Raw genomic sequence first — 15689 nt, forward strand, 5'->3', positions numbered from 1 at the left:
TACACGTTGTGTTCACATCCTCCAGTAAAATAAGTGGCTGCCTGCTCTTAAACAGAGGGGCTGAAGATCAGTGGATTGCATGAGGTTGTTGGGAAGAGGCAGGGCCGACCTTCAGGGCAAAGCCCCCACTGCTAGGATATCCGGAGGTCCCTGGTCTGCTAGAGGCTTTGTACACGAGCTTGGATAAGTACTTGACTATCACAGTTCATCTCCCTGTCCTAAAGCCCTGCCTCTCAGGGGTCAGCGGGGATCTGGCTTCGGTAAGCTTCTGGTGGGGGGATCCTTTGAAAGATGTATGTAAATGTTTCACTGTTGCAAGGATGCAAGCTGGTAAGGAAAAAAAAGTGAAATGCTTGCATGTAGAAGCATTTTATTACTTATTTGCCTTAGAAGACAATGAACAAGGCCAACATTTTGAGCCAAGGTGAGTTCATCTGAAGAATAATCTTTCATTATACGGGTAGAGATGCAAGCAGCTGCCTGGGCTGATCCTTTTTTTTTTTTTTTTTTTTTCTTTGACGCTTTTTCAAGAAAGGCTAAAGATAATTTAAGATCTGTTATAAATTGGGTTCATCTATGTGTCTGTTTCTGTTAGTGTCACAAATCCTAGGGATGCTCACAGAAAGAATGCAAGAACAGGGCAGGTATGCAGAGCTAGAGCCTTGATTTTTCTTCCTTATCTCCAATGACCCATGCCCTCATGACTTCATGAGTGACAAGTGCTATCCTTGTGTTTGGTAACCCAAAATAGAATCACCTTTCATGAGTTTGTGTCAGTTTTTTGGTCTGACATGAAATTCTGCTTGTCAAGGACATCATGAAGTGATGAACTGAGATCTACAGGCGATGCATTCACATGACCTGAGCTATCACTGGGTGATTCTACCTGAACCCCCCTAGCTCTTGTATTGCAAGGTGCAACAAACAACATTGCCCATTTACCTTTTCTGTGCTTCAGACCATTTTACAAATTTTCGTAATATTCCCCTGCAGCCTTCCTTATTCTAGGCTTAGAGTCCTCTTGTACTTAACATCTCTTCAGACATATCTTCATACACTGGATCCTCTCAGCTTCCCTTACTGCACTCTTGCCTGTTCTGCCACGGTTTAGAGTCTGATAGGGCTGCCAGATCTGCATACAGTTTAAAAAATGTAAATGAACCTTGGATGTATTCATGGGAGTGAAAAGAGATTATGATTTCTTATCTCTTTCCTTTCCTCCTAGTTCCTTATGCTCTATTTGCTTCCTTGACCTCTCCAAATATTGAGCTGACATTTCAGTAGCACTCTCTTTTATCCTTGAGATCTCACTCTTGAAAGTTAAAGCTAGGCTGGAGTCAATTGTTGGGCACACAGAAATAAGATTGTGTGCTGCCCCTTATGGACTAATTTGCATTTATTAGGACTGAATATGGTGTCCACATGCATTTCAGCACAGCAAAAGAAAAAGGGAAAGAAAACACAGGTACATACTGCCTGTATGCAGGAGCACAGCTAGATGACAGCACTGTCTACCAGTGCTTCCTGCAAAACAAGCAGGAGCCAGGTGAGAGTGCCTGAACACTGAGCTTGCCCTAGACGTCATACCTACGAGTCTGGGCATACCTCTGGCACCAGAGTGCCAGATTTTGTAACCCCGTAAAGAGAGGCTTGGGCTGCCAAGTTCAGCCTCCTTCCCTGCATGGTTTGTATACCTCAGGAATTAGGTCCCTGTGCAGAGCCAGAGAGGACAGAGGCATCCCACAGCAGCCTGCATCATGACCAGGAGGTTTCCAGGGTAGCCAACAGGAAACGCCAAGGAAAAGATTGCTTCTTAAATTGTGCCCCTCTGAGGAGCTGAGTCATCTATTTTCAGGCTGCAGGCATGTCAATCTGCCAGACCAAGATTCACAGCCTGTAATTCTCATTTTTGTTAGATAGTTAAGCATCTCTTCCAAGGGGACAGCTGGGGGAAGGAGGAGGAGTGCCATTCTTCTGCCAAAATATGGCTGGAGCAGAGTGCCCACATCTCACTTCACGCAGGGTAAAAGTAGTACGCTGCCCATGCAGTTAATGGGAACTGTGGGTTCAAATCCCTCTCCAGTGTGAGAGGGTAAACCCGTCCTTCAGATCACCAATCTCCTGGCTGCTCCAGGGCATGGGGTAGCAGGTGAGCGGTCTCCATTTTTCCTGCTGGTGCTGGGCTAGCTCGCAGAACACAGGGCAGGAGCCACATCATGCCAGAGACCCCAGAACATGACTTCATGAAACAAAGGTTAACAGGCTAACCTAGAGAAACCAAGCCCTGGGTTTTGGCCCTCGTTTCTCAGATGGTAACACATGGCACAGAGTCCTGCTACTCTGGGCACCCACCTGCCAGGCCATGCCCAGAGCAATGCCAGAAGAGGGAGAGGGCAGTCCCTAGCTGAGTTGGGCTCCTCTGACTTCACCGGAGTTAGGAGCGTAAAACCTGAGGTAATGTACACCCAATATTCTCTTTGCCCTTCTGCACCAGGTTGCACAGATTCGTCTTCTTCTTCACTTGACGGCTACTGAGCTCTTTTGCTGCGGGGAGACAGCTGGAGCAGCTGTGGGGGTGGCAGTGGGGACAGTCCGAGAGAGGCTCTTCCCTTCCTCTATGCAGTGGGGCCTGAAGCTGCCATCTGTCTTTCACGTCGTCTGGGATCTTCTCTCCAGGCTGCTTCTTCAGAAGGATTTATATGAGGCTAATATCTCTTTCCTTATCTTATAATGAGTCTGCAAATGTTCAGGTCAGAAACTTTCCCTCATTCATAATGCTCAGCACAAATGACTAGCAGTCTGTTGGTAGTTACTGTTAAATTATATCATCAGAACATGTATTATATCTTGGCAACATCTCTTCCTTCTCTTCACGTACAAAGAGATGTGATTAACTGCTGCGTTTCCACACTCTTTGGAAACCTTTGAACGGCTTTGTGTGCTTTGTCAGTAGTTAACATAATTCATGGAAAAAAAACACAGAATACAACCTTGAGGCTAAATGTGGCCCATTGAGTTCCACAATGGGGCAATGGTTTGATTAGGGTACAGCAGAGCACGCCAGAAGCAAAAGTCTTTGTGGGCCACAGCTCCATAGGAAAGATAAAATCAGCCACAGTCTGCTCCATTTTATTTAAAATGGGTGCAGCCCCAAAGCTCCTGGCAAATGGCCACTGAAGCCTTTGGCTGGACAAAGTTTGGGCATCTTTGTGTAGGTGTTAATTGCCAGCTGTTGGTGGCTGGAAGGTTGCCAGTGACAGTGAATGCAGCAGTATTCCTGGCTGAAATATGGCTTTTACAAAGTAATCATCTCAGATCTATTTAGTGCCTTGCAACAGCCACATCTGTACTTATCAGCCACTCTGTCTAGAGCATCTGCACATGGAGATGACCTTAAAACAGCATTATAAATACCGTATATGTGACATTCAGGCTGCCTATTCCAACCTCACAGTGGGAGGCAATGATAAATAACAGCTATCTCCACAGCAGCACTACATGATGGCTTAACCCACTCTCATTCATAGCCCTTCGCATTTAATTTGCAGCTACTCTGAGATACAGAGCTATGAGGCTTCTGAATCAGGCTGTAGGAGCCTGCGCTCCAGCATTTTAAATAATAATATAACCATCTCAGCTCTTCAAGCTAAGGGGTATTTGCAGACCTTGCAAGTTCTGCAATATTGCAAACTGAATATTTTCAAATATTGAGGATGTTTGCAGATATTTATACTCACAATTCATGACAGATTAAATAATATCTCATTCTTAGAGAGAATATGAGGCCCAACAGCCAATATTTTTGACATGAGTATCTAGAGATCAGTATGTAAGTTGGTGATTGAGCGCTTGAAATTAGTTATCTATATGAGAAAATGCTGCCCTCATAAATACTCAGTGGAAAGTCAGGCAGGAGCTGCCTGAGTGCAGGAGGAGGACCAGGATGCTTGGAGAGCAGCTCTCATCCCACGAACAAGTGTAACCCAAGGAGGATGGTCCTGATGGTTGGAGCACAAGACAGAGTGAAGGCCTTTAACTCTCCCACACTGAGAAATTACCATTTGGCTTTGAGGCAGATGATTTATTTGTGAAACTTCTCCATCATCACTGCAAGCGAATGAAAACTTAATTCACTGCAATCATCATGCCCCCAAGCTGCTGCTCATTCTGATGCGTCTGCTCTCACCATGCATCTTTATATCTCTCATCTTACATGTCTACATCATTAGATAGCTCAGTGATCTTATGCCTCTAGCCCTCACTCCCAAAGAGTGTGCTAGCAGGAGTAGTCTGTCTCTGGGACATCTACACTAATTTCACTTCTGTGGCAGAGGTCTGCCCAGTCACATGCCCTTATCCAAGTCCAAGTCTGCAAGCTTAATGCTCCCATTTTCTCCGTTGCCACATTTTATGTGTGCTTTTTGGAAGTCAGGTCTGCTGCTACCAAATCCACTTCCATGACACAGGCTCCAAACAGTGCCCCAGCACACAGGAGGACTCCTAGCCCAAGCATTTGCTCTCTGTAAAACACCTTTCTGATGAATTTGGATTTATTTTCTGATCCCAAACCCCTGCCTGTCAGTGCAGGGTGAGCAACTTCCTTCAGTCTAGACCGTTCGTAAAGCCACCGAAGCACATCATTTCACATTCCCGTAAACACCACCCACACGCCAGACACTGCAAAGCTCAGACCATTTCATGGACTGGCAGGTGTGCACTTTCCATTGCTGTAAGCTACAGTGGCTAGAGTTATGATGATTAGCAGCAGCGGTAAACATTTACATTGTCACACAACACAAAAAACACAATGGGGAGACCCGTTGTGCTGGAGACTGCTTAAATAAAAAAATATATTTTTGGTCAGATTTTTTTTTTCTCTCCTGTCCTGTCCTGTCCTGTCCTGTCCTGTCCTGTCCTGTCCTGTCCTCTCCTCTCCTCCCTCCCCTCCCCTCCCCTGTCCTCTTCTCCATTCTGAAGTCTGCATGAGTCAACTAGCCCCATGTTAGATTTTTTTCCCAATTCTATCTGTGCATGTAGCACGGAGACTAGTTGCAGCTGGGGTTTCTATGTACAACTGCAATATAAAAATATAATCAAAAATCAAATATTAATAGAGTATAGGTGTGTAGACACATGCTCCTGACATGTTTTCAAGTGTTCAGGGTGTCATTAGAGATACATGTCAGCCTGCACAGGTTTTCCATTACAATCTGCTCTTTTGCCACTGCATCTCAGATGGGGAAATTTCCTGTTCTGTTGCACGTCTTACCATGAATATATTATTTTTGAAAAGCTGAATAAAAATTCTTCACCCATATAAATTTTTTTTTTTTAATAAAAGGATTATAAAGGATTTTTTTTTCCTAAGTAATATCTCTATATTGCTGATTCCTACTACCCTTCACACAGCAGAAACTCCTTATAGCTCACAGGTCTAGTTTAACAAATGCATAATGGCTATTAGGCAACCAAATAGCTATTCTCACTTGAAGTAGTGGTTCATTAAATCCATTATCCACAGCTCCTTTTAACCAGACTTGTTTCTATGAGTGGTGTGAGAATTTGGATGCTAGTAATTTAAACACATTGTGGAGCAAAGCTCTCCTGCAGTAAAGATTTTTAGCAACTCCCTTTGCACCTCCATTGGCTCTGCCAAGCAGCTAAATGCAATTTAATCCAAATGGCCCAGCAATTCAGACATGAACCTTCCATAAGCAAAGACTGTTCTGTGACTTATGCTGCTCCTAATGGGAACATATGCCGCAATACTTCAGAATGATTTAGAAACAACTCAAAAGACAGAGTTGTATTTTTTTTCCCCCTTCTATGAGTTTAACACCGTTAGCATTTGAGAGCAACAGTGGTGATGAATACTATATTCATAGTAACTTCACTTTTCATTTTGAGACAGTGCAAACTTTAAGCAGAGCAAAGATTTAAGCAAAGTCTTTTCAGACATCTTTCCTTTGGAGAAGAAATGAATATTTAATACTTGCCACCATTGTACTGTATGCACATGCAGAACATACAATATAGATGAATGAAGGTTCAGTGACAGGTCAGCAATGTAGTTTTCAACAAAAAAGAGACAATTTCAAAAAAAAAAAATCCCTCAGAAAAGAAGTGTTTGTCATTCATGCTCTATCTTTTTGATTTGCCACTAGGAATTCCTTTAAAAAATTAATTGGTGCATTAAAATTCGTGGAGGTTTCCTGATCCAAACTGGAATGATCTGAATGTCAGAGCAAAGCTGCCCAGCCCCTTGTGGCACTGGGAGAGTCACTGGAATGCTGTATATAACCCCCACCATGGGTGCGGGTGTACACGCCAGGTTTCTAGCCACATAAATTCTCTCATTTCTGAGGATTGGCCTCCTCAGAAAGAGGGCAGTGATGATAATCAGGCAGAGATTTTAAGAAATCTTTCCCAGTGCCCTTGCCCACCACTAGAAGGAATGCAAAAAAGGAAGAAGTGGTCAACAGATGCATCTGCTCTGTATCTGGTGAAAAGGCAGAGCCCACACGTATATTCCATTGCAAAGGAAGACAAGGATGATGCTAAAGAGCAGCTACTGTCTCTAGACTTCTAAAACCAGGAAACCTTGCAATCAACAGCTTCAGAAGAGCTGATGAATGGCTCTCTGTATCAGTAATGTTAATTTTCAATGCATCTTGAAACACCAGGGAAGTTCCAGGGCACCGGCAGAAAGCCAGTAAGGTAGCAATATTAAAAAAGAGATTAAATGAGATGATCCCATGGTATGAGCCCTGTGCAACTGAACTGAAATCTTGCAGAATAGTCAAACAGGTGACAAAGAATTTTTTATCATAAAGAAGGAAAAAAAAAAGAAAGATACAATTAATAGAAACTCACACAGATTTTGACAAAATACAATTATATTCAAAGAACGTGATTTTATCCTTTAAAAATCAGTTAAATTCCAAGCTTTACTGATAACAAATAAGGCTGAAATAAGAGTCTTCTGTTAGACTTTTGGGTTGGTACCACTTTGTATGCTGAATAAGAAACTCGACAGATACAAAATCATCACAGTAGATGTTAGAGGGTCTAGGAACTAGCTGACTTGGAGATCTGGAAATAAAACTGCAAATGGGAAATCATCTATAAATAGGTCTGTTTTTGTAGATGTTCCATGAAGCTTAGTTTTTGTACATATGCTATGCCAAATAATTGCTACTGATCTGAAAGAAAATGTAGAATAATCCCTTGCTAAATTTATGAGGCAGTAAAAAGACTGGAAATCTGATAATGAGAGACTGATTTGGATCATTTATAAGCTGGATGCAAGGGGAAAATACCCGCTGAAATATTACCAACTGCAAAATCTTGAATCTAGGGAGAAAGAGCCCTAGAGAAAGGTCATATTTACAGAATGACAGTTTATTTAAAAATGAGTTGGGTATGGGGAAGTGTTGAATAATCCTAAAAAAAAAAAAAAAAGGTATCAAAACCCTTTTCGTCTGTAGTTTAGGTAATAGTGTGGAAACAACAAGGGAAGCAGGATATATCACTGATATGTATCTCAAGTCCTCAAGGTGATTTACATCTTACAAGGGCAAATATAAAAAAGTTTTCTTTCACTGTGTTGCTGGATCACTCTTAAATACAGTAGCATATATTCCCTGTGGAGGGGGAGCGCCTTTTGCAAGCCACTGAAGTGGTGCAGAAGAGTAAACATTGTTTTTTGATATATAGAATGACAATTAGGGCTGGATGGTGACATTGTGGTACCCTTTCATGGTGCACTCCGTCCAAGAAAGAGCTGAATCAGTTAAGGGTACTTCAGAGAAAGCTAGAGACTGGAAAACATTGCAGAAAAACTCAGGAGCCCAGATGGTTAATTTTAACAAAACAAAGTTTAAGAGATGAATTAATCATAGCATCTATTTGAGGAACAGAAATGAGAAGGAGGACTCTTCAGATAAAGATGCAACTGGATCTAACAGCTGGAGGTTGAAGCTGACAAATTCAGACTAGAAGTAAAGAATGTACTTTTAATAGTAAGCAGCAAATGGAGCAACAAAGAGCCAGCACTTCTGCTTGCTGCTCCATCATCAGAAAGAACAAGCGAAGATATGGCATTTTTGAATGTCTTTTTTTAGAAAAGACATCAGGAAATAATTCAGAATAGACCCGTGGCTTAAATTATATTAGAGATCAGACCAGATGGTCACAACAATTATATCCAACTTCATAATCTATAAGCAATCAAGAAATTTGGCAGCAGTGGTCAAAGGCTGGCGACGGGGTTGTGGAGAAATGAATGACCAAGGAGGCCCACATTGACACGTCCCTTTTAGTAGAAGACGGATAAGGAGGCACACAACTGGGCAGTGCTGGTGGCGATGGAAAGGGGTTTAGGAAAGCAGGGAGAAATGTTGGTTGGCCAGTCATCTGCAGCAGGGCAGGGTGCTCTGAGATGGGGTGGCCATGGGGTGTGGGCAGGTGGCCAGGCATGGGCGAAGCGACAGGGGCAAGGCAGAAGACACAAACCTCTGCAGTCAGCTGCCTGTGAAGCAGCCTTAATGAACTGAAACACAGGATACAAATAGTCAAATCTGAAAAGACGGCAGTGTAAAATTGCCTGGGCTCTTATCATTTTCAAGTGCTTTTATTTGTTCAAAATCACCATGACATCACTCTCTCCCTCAGAGAGAGCTACTGTAATTGCTGTTTACTGATTCAAGGCCTTTCGGGGTAATTCTGAGGCCTTCTGCCTCTGGGCCAAAAGGCAATTACCGCTTCCCTTGTCTTATAACACAGTCACAACAAAACCTGGAGAAAAGCCCCGCATAGACATGCGTGGCAGTCTCTTTTCCTCTGGGAAGCAGTGATGCAGGGTGTGGAGCTGTCACCGGCTGGGCAGAGGGCGAAGCTGGTATCTAGGGCTGGGAAGGGGATGGGAGCAGGGTAGCAGAGGCACAGAGGGGAAGAGGAGAGGCGGGCAACAGAAGCAAAACAACTGAAAACCTCATTTCTACCCAGTACCATTTAAGACTGGTTCCTAAGCACAATAAAAACATGAACTGAATTGCATAGTCTTCCCAATACATACAAAAGCTTTAACACTGAGAGGCCAGTCATTAAACAACTCTCACCTAAGAGTGAGTTTCAGCTTTGTACCTGTTTCTGTTGGTGCTGTGCTGCATCCGACCACGTGTTTAACTATCTTCAAGCCTCGTGATAGCATGTGTAATGCCTCAGAGGACTGACACGTACTGACTTATGAGGTGAGTGCAGCATCATAATTAGTTTTTATTGGGATCATAAAATTTATATTCTGACTAAATATTAGGCTAATGATATTACAAAACTAAGTGCTCCTAAAGGGAAGCATAGCAGGCTGCTATAAATCCACATATTATAGAAAATGTCTACTAGGTAAATCATGGTGTTAGAAATTAGGGTAGAAATTGTTTGTCACTGCAGTGTTATAAATATTACGGGGGAAAAAATAAACAGCTTCAGAACTATCACATTGAAAAAAAGTCTGAATATGCTGTTATCCCATCCTAACGTAAACTGCCACTGTGGCTTGCAGGTGTGACCCAGCCCATCTTGACTGCTGCATCAAATCACACCTGAAAATGGAAATAACAGCTGTGACTTTGTCCAACTGATTCTTGGCCCCTGTGCAGTGGCTGTCACTGGACATGGTTCCCTGGTGAGGGACATCTCCCAGCCCTGGGCAGCTCCACAGGGATCACACTGGTATCTGCAGGTTTCTCCCCATGATAAGGCAATGCGGAGGCTGCTGCTGGCCCAGCCTCGGTGCTGCCTCAGACATCCCATGGTCTCTTCAGCGTCCAGCAGCAGGAGCTCAGGGCACTTCACGGGATCACAGAAGGGCTTAGGTTGGAAGGGACCTCTGGAGATCATGTTCAGGGGGCTTTTGAAGATCTTCAAGGAAGGAGACGCTTCTCCAGCCATGCATGGTGTCGAGCAGCATCCTGCCTGCACAACGAACCAGGACAAGGCTGTGTCTTTAGCTGGGAGGTAGTCCAAAAGAGAGGGGGTGACAGGGTATCACAGGGGCCCAGGGCAGAAGTGGGGGCTCTGCTTAGTTTCATTTGTGAGGCATTTCATTGAAGGCCCAGATGCACCCCCCAACTTTTTGTGTTTCTCAGAGAGATGTGAAGGAGGTCAAGTAGGGACAGATAGCACACAGCAGTCACTTGGCTTTTGTAATGTCACTGCTCATTCTGCTCACAACTTGGGCAATCATTTATAACACACTTACCAAGAAGCTCAGCCGACATAGAAATTTCCCCCTAAATTTAGTAGCAGGATTTCACAACCGTTTTCTTGCAGCAAGGCAAGAATTCACCCCGATGGCCGCAGTGCCATTATTATGCATCATTCAAAATACTGCCCATCTCGGACTCCACACGGAGAAAACCTCCCCCAGAGCACAGCAGGGCTGTCAAGGGGCTCTGCGGGCTCCCTTCCCTGTGCACACAATGGCTCTGGATGCCAGCTGTGTGCCACCAGGGCCTGCGGCTCTGCCTCTGGCTCCCTGCAACAATGGGAGCACCCCCAGTCTAACACACAGATCTGTCAGAAAGATGAAGCAAAGGAAAAACGTTTTTTTTTTTTTTTTTAATAATAGCAGGAGCTGCAGAGCCAGCTTGGGCTGGCAAAGCTGTGGAAGGACGTCAGAAAGTCCTCTGAAGAAGTCCTCATAGCCAGCTCTCCAGCCCCACCACGGGTATTTTGAGAACGCCGTTAAGAAAGTCTCACCTCCAGACAGGAGCAAATAGGCCTGGGTGGTGAAGAACTCAGAGGACCTGTAAAAAAATGTGGAGATTTGAATCATTTGTCCTGCTGAGTATCAAGATCAAAAAGCTTTCTGGAAGCCTCGTGCCGGCAGCACCACATTTTGGAGGCAGGGCGCCCCGCCGGCTGGGCCTGCTGCCACCCGTGTGTGGGCTCACAGCATGCTCCTCGCGCTGCAGGCAGGCCCCGCGAAAACCTGCACGGCCTGCTAGCCCCGAGGCAAGCTGATTCACAGAGATGAGCCAGGAGTCCTTCCCCCAGACCAAAGCCTCGAGCTAAAACCACTTTGCTCTCCTCAAGCGCTTCAAATAGCTGTAAATGCACTCAGATTTGTACCCCATGCCCAGCCTCCCCAGGCAGCCCATGCCTCTGCAGGCCAGTCCCTCTGCAGGGCCCTGGTATTAACAATTCCTGCCATGTTGCAGGGCCTTTGCTTCCATCCCTGCTGGGACAAGCAGGACTCTGAGTTCATGGCAACTTACTTCATTTCCCCAAGCTGTCGGCATTTCCAAAATGTCATAGGCATTTCCAACTTGATACGCAACACTGAATCAACTGAAGACCTTTTCTTCCCATTCCTAAACATTTTTAATTTTTTTTCAGCATGGCTTTTCAGATGAATTTGTTATCTCTCACCAATCCCTACTGTGTTTTTGAACCGGTTTTGTTAGTTACCGTGCAGGTGGTCTGTTCTGAAACTGCACTGCTTGAGGGGAGCTAAATCCTTTTTAAGGTTCATCAGAGGCTGTTGCAAGGTGCATAAAGGCATCTTCTATGAAGGGCTCATGCCTGGGGCCCAGATTGTGACTCAACCCTTCATTTCCACTCTTGCTGAGCACTTGCATATTACAGATTCCTTCCGGTTGCCGAAGGGAAGAACATTACTAGCTCCTTTGGTGCAGTGCCTGTCCTTGATGCCACACCAGCCCAGGAGCTCACATCTGATGACATGATGACGACCACCACCGCTCACCAGCTCTGCCTCTCCGCATGACATAGGCCACTTTTAAGATACCACCTCTTTCTACACCAGCACATCCCTAGTGTAAAACACCTTTTTTCCGACCATATGAAATATGCTTGAAAAGATATTTTCTCCACACTAAAACCACTTCTCAGAAGAACATGGACAACAGACATGATGCTCCAAGGAGCCCTTTGGAGAGGCAGAACCCCCAGATCAGGTGGGGAGCAGCTGGGAGCTTCCCAAATTCCCACTGGCAGGCTCCCCTGAAGCACAGTCATAGGTCCTTACCACTTCAGCGCTCCATCATTAAGAGATCAATGAAATCATGAACTGCACCAGAAGTACATGTATTTACTCTTCTGATATAAGTGTTGCTTGCTAAGCAGGCAGGTCAGGGGGAGGTGGCTGTTTGCTGGCCACACTCTGGTATTGCTTCCCCAAGTGCTGCTTTGGGCTGCTGGTAGAGGCAGGATAAGCAGATGAACTTCTAATCTAACCCAAATAGCCTTTTCTACCTTCTGATGTTACTGGGGTATCTTACCACTAACTGGGACAGAAAAAACTGTGAGGCATTGCCATCCTCAGGGCAGCAATCACTGCATTTTTTCTTTCCTCCATTGCACCATCCCTCTCTAGAAAAATGATAATTCATTGTAACTGTTTCTACTGTAATCTGGTTGCATTTAAATCCTGTTTTAAAAACACCACTGAATATACTGATTTTTTTAAAGTAATACAGCCCTTTCAGGTAGCAAAAACCCTTGGTTTAGAAACCAATGTCATGCATGCATCTTTACTGTGTAGCTGTAACCTTTGCCACCTTACACCTTGCAGCGGGGAGTGAGAGCTTTGTCCCTGGCACTAGCTAACCCACCTGAGGAATGGTGCTGTGCGTGACCAGAATGCTCTTCTCTGTTCAGCAGACTTGATCTTTTCATCTTCAGTTTCCTCTCAGAGTTATTCTTGATTCCCTTTATCTTTTTTCTCTTGCCCTTTGCTGTAGGTCGCTTCCAATCAGTTTATACTCAGACTCTTTCTTGGCTGCTTAATCCTCTGCACAATCCTCACTTCCTTTTGCTTTCTGCTCCTCCACCTCCCACTGCTGGACATCCACTTCTGCCCTTAAGTGTGAGCCAGGCCCCACATCTCACTTGGCAGGGGACCTTGTTGGCCAGTGCACCAATGATGACAGTGGAGAAGCCAGTCCTGGCACCCACACCATGGCCAAAGCAGGGGGAATGGCACACCACCTGGGTGTGACACAGACGGTGGTCTCATTTCACAGACACCCCACCACGTTTCGTGTAGGTTTTGACCGGCTCTACTGGCAACCACTGTTTTTTTCCATTATTATTTTCTTCCCAGGCACTCCAGGTGGAGGGAAGCTACAGCAGGTGGGACAAGAAGGCTTGTTTTGCAGAGGTTCCATGCAGCAAATTATCCCGGAGTCACCAGTGGACTCACATGGGAAAGAGACACCAAGAGCAGGCACCACCTAGAGCTCATATCTTAGATATTAGTAAATCCAGCCTTAGGACTGAAATGGATAGGGATCCAAGATTTGCTTTGTTTTTATGCTTTCAGAACAATCTGCTAAACCTTCCTAGGCAAGAGATGCGCTGAAAGCATTTGGAGAAAAACTGGGATGTTTTACATCCCACCCTATTCCTAGAGTAAGTATCTGGGGGACAGTAAGTGCAGTTCAACTGTGCTCATCCAAAACAAGTCAGATGGAAAAAAAAAATCATTCCTGATCTCCTGAAGTTTTATATTGCCCAAATTAAATAAATAAGTAAATAAATAAATTTCAGTTGGCTATATTTAAACCATTCCTCCGAGTTTGTGTGTGGCTATCTCATGACAACAGAGTCTGAGGTCTGAGGAACATTACACAACAATTTGAGTGAATAGCCAAAATACATCTAATTAAGCCCACAGATGCACCATTAGAGGTACAAACCCCTGAGTATATGACAGTCCCACACAGCGGGGCAATGGGGTGAAAGACTGGGATGTTTTCTGCTGAGCGCTTTGCTCTACCTCCTGGCTCTTCATGTGCCAGGTTTGCCCAAGGCAGGCGCTGTGTCTGCCATGGGAAAGAGCTGCATCACAGAGGACACTGGGCCTGGCAAGCCCGTGCTGCGTGCACTTTAGTTGTCACAGAGAGATTGCTCATGATGCTGCAGGCTGTCATCCAAGTGGGATGAACACTGCCGTCAGCTGGAGCCAGGGGACCTGGGCAGAAGGACGTGACCGTGCTTCCTAGTCTGCTGGCACATATGGCTCCAGCATCTCTGCAGCCTGCAAGGCAGCTGGTTGGCACCATCCCATCCCGCTATGCTCCTTTTGGGACGAGGACCCCACAGCTGGCGGTGCTCAGAGCCGTGGTGCTCCTGGGAGCCTTGCCTGCTGCCTGGGCGAGCAGCAGCAGGAGCACCGGGGCTATTTTGGACAGGATGTGTGTTTAGGTAGTGCTGCGCCCTCCGCCCCTTCTCCCCAAAGCACCGACTGCTGTGGCAGGATGGATTTGCTGAACGAAAAGGGCTGAGGGTTTAATTGATATGATATGGCAGCTCATATGTAATCTCATTATTCTGTCTAGCAGGACACATTAGTGTCTATTTATCATGCTCCTGTTATCACAGGTCCGCTGCTGCTGTGCTTTGAGGACAACAAGGCTACGCCTTTCCACCGGACAAGCCTCGCCGGGGGCAGGAGCAACCAGGGGACACTGCAGTGGCACACAGTGCTGCTGGGCACTGGGTGCGGGCTGGAGGCTCGTGTGCCTCCAGTCTGCACACTGCAGGGCTGGGACAAGTGAAAGGGCTGGCAAGGGAAGGGCTGGGATGCTTTCAGAGAGCAGTAAATTTGGTGGGAAATGAGGCCTTCATGAGTGTGTGTGGGTGGGGGTGGCCTGTGCAGGAAACCCAGTTTGCACCTGGCAAATGCAGATTTGCCCCCACAGCTCAAGAGGAGGGCAGTCTCCATCAGCTGAATGGTTTCAGTCTAATTCTCTCTGTACTGAACTTCCTGCCTTTTTATTTTATATTTTTCTCCTATAAATCAGCCCACAACTGAGCAAAAAGCAAGGAGATAAATAACATGAACATGCAAAAAATACCCAGTTGATTTCAATGTCCTGACACAAAATCATCCTCTTTCTACGCCATCCTTTCCCCCTTAATTTTCCCGCTGGCCCTTAAAACAAAAATAAAATTGTCAGACTGGCTCTGGGTCTATCTGTGCTCATCCTGGTTTAATAACAGCCTGTAGTGCCACTGCTGCTGGCTGTGACCGTGTCCCCTGACAGGTTGGCGTGGCAAGAGAGAGCGCAGCTCATTAGAGGACGTGCCCGCAAGGACTTCAACGAGGAGCGGAGCACACGGACGCTTGTGTGTCTGTCAGGGGACCGGGGGGCACGGGAGGGGAGAGCCAGACAGCTAACAAAGCGCCATCATCATCGTGGCCACTTGGACGGCACTTCTCGTGCGTAGATATGAAAACGCCTCAGAGGAGGGAGAGCATAATTAGCACAGTATGCCGGAGGATAGATGTTAAAGCAATCTGTCTAGCAGACAGATACTACAGTACTGAATAACGTAGATGTTAAACCAATGACCCAGAATCTAGCCAGCTAAAATCTTAATCCCCTTTAAATAGATTCGCAGACATCCTTTCATCGCAAACATTTGATCCGAGCAGACACCGTATACTGTTGTGTTGTATTTATAGAGCGCTATGACAAAAGTTAGCGACGTTTGCCCTTAAATAATGCTATTCTCCCCTTTTAATTTGACAGCACAGTGCTGTCTTTGCATAACATGCTTTTGAGAGGGAAAGAAAAAGCTCCAGATCCACAGCCAGATAACGAACAACAGGCTCTGGGCAAGCAAATGCAGCCCATGTGAGACAGAGCAGCGGAGAA

The sequence above is a fragment of the Anser cygnoides genome, chromosome 3 (genome assembly GCF_040182565.1).
Source record: "Anser cygnoides isolate HZ-2024a breed goose chromosome 3, Taihu_goose_T2T_genome, whole genome shotgun sequence".
NCBI lineage: Eukaryota > Metazoa > Chordata > Aves > Anseriformes > Anatidae > Anser > Anser cygnoides.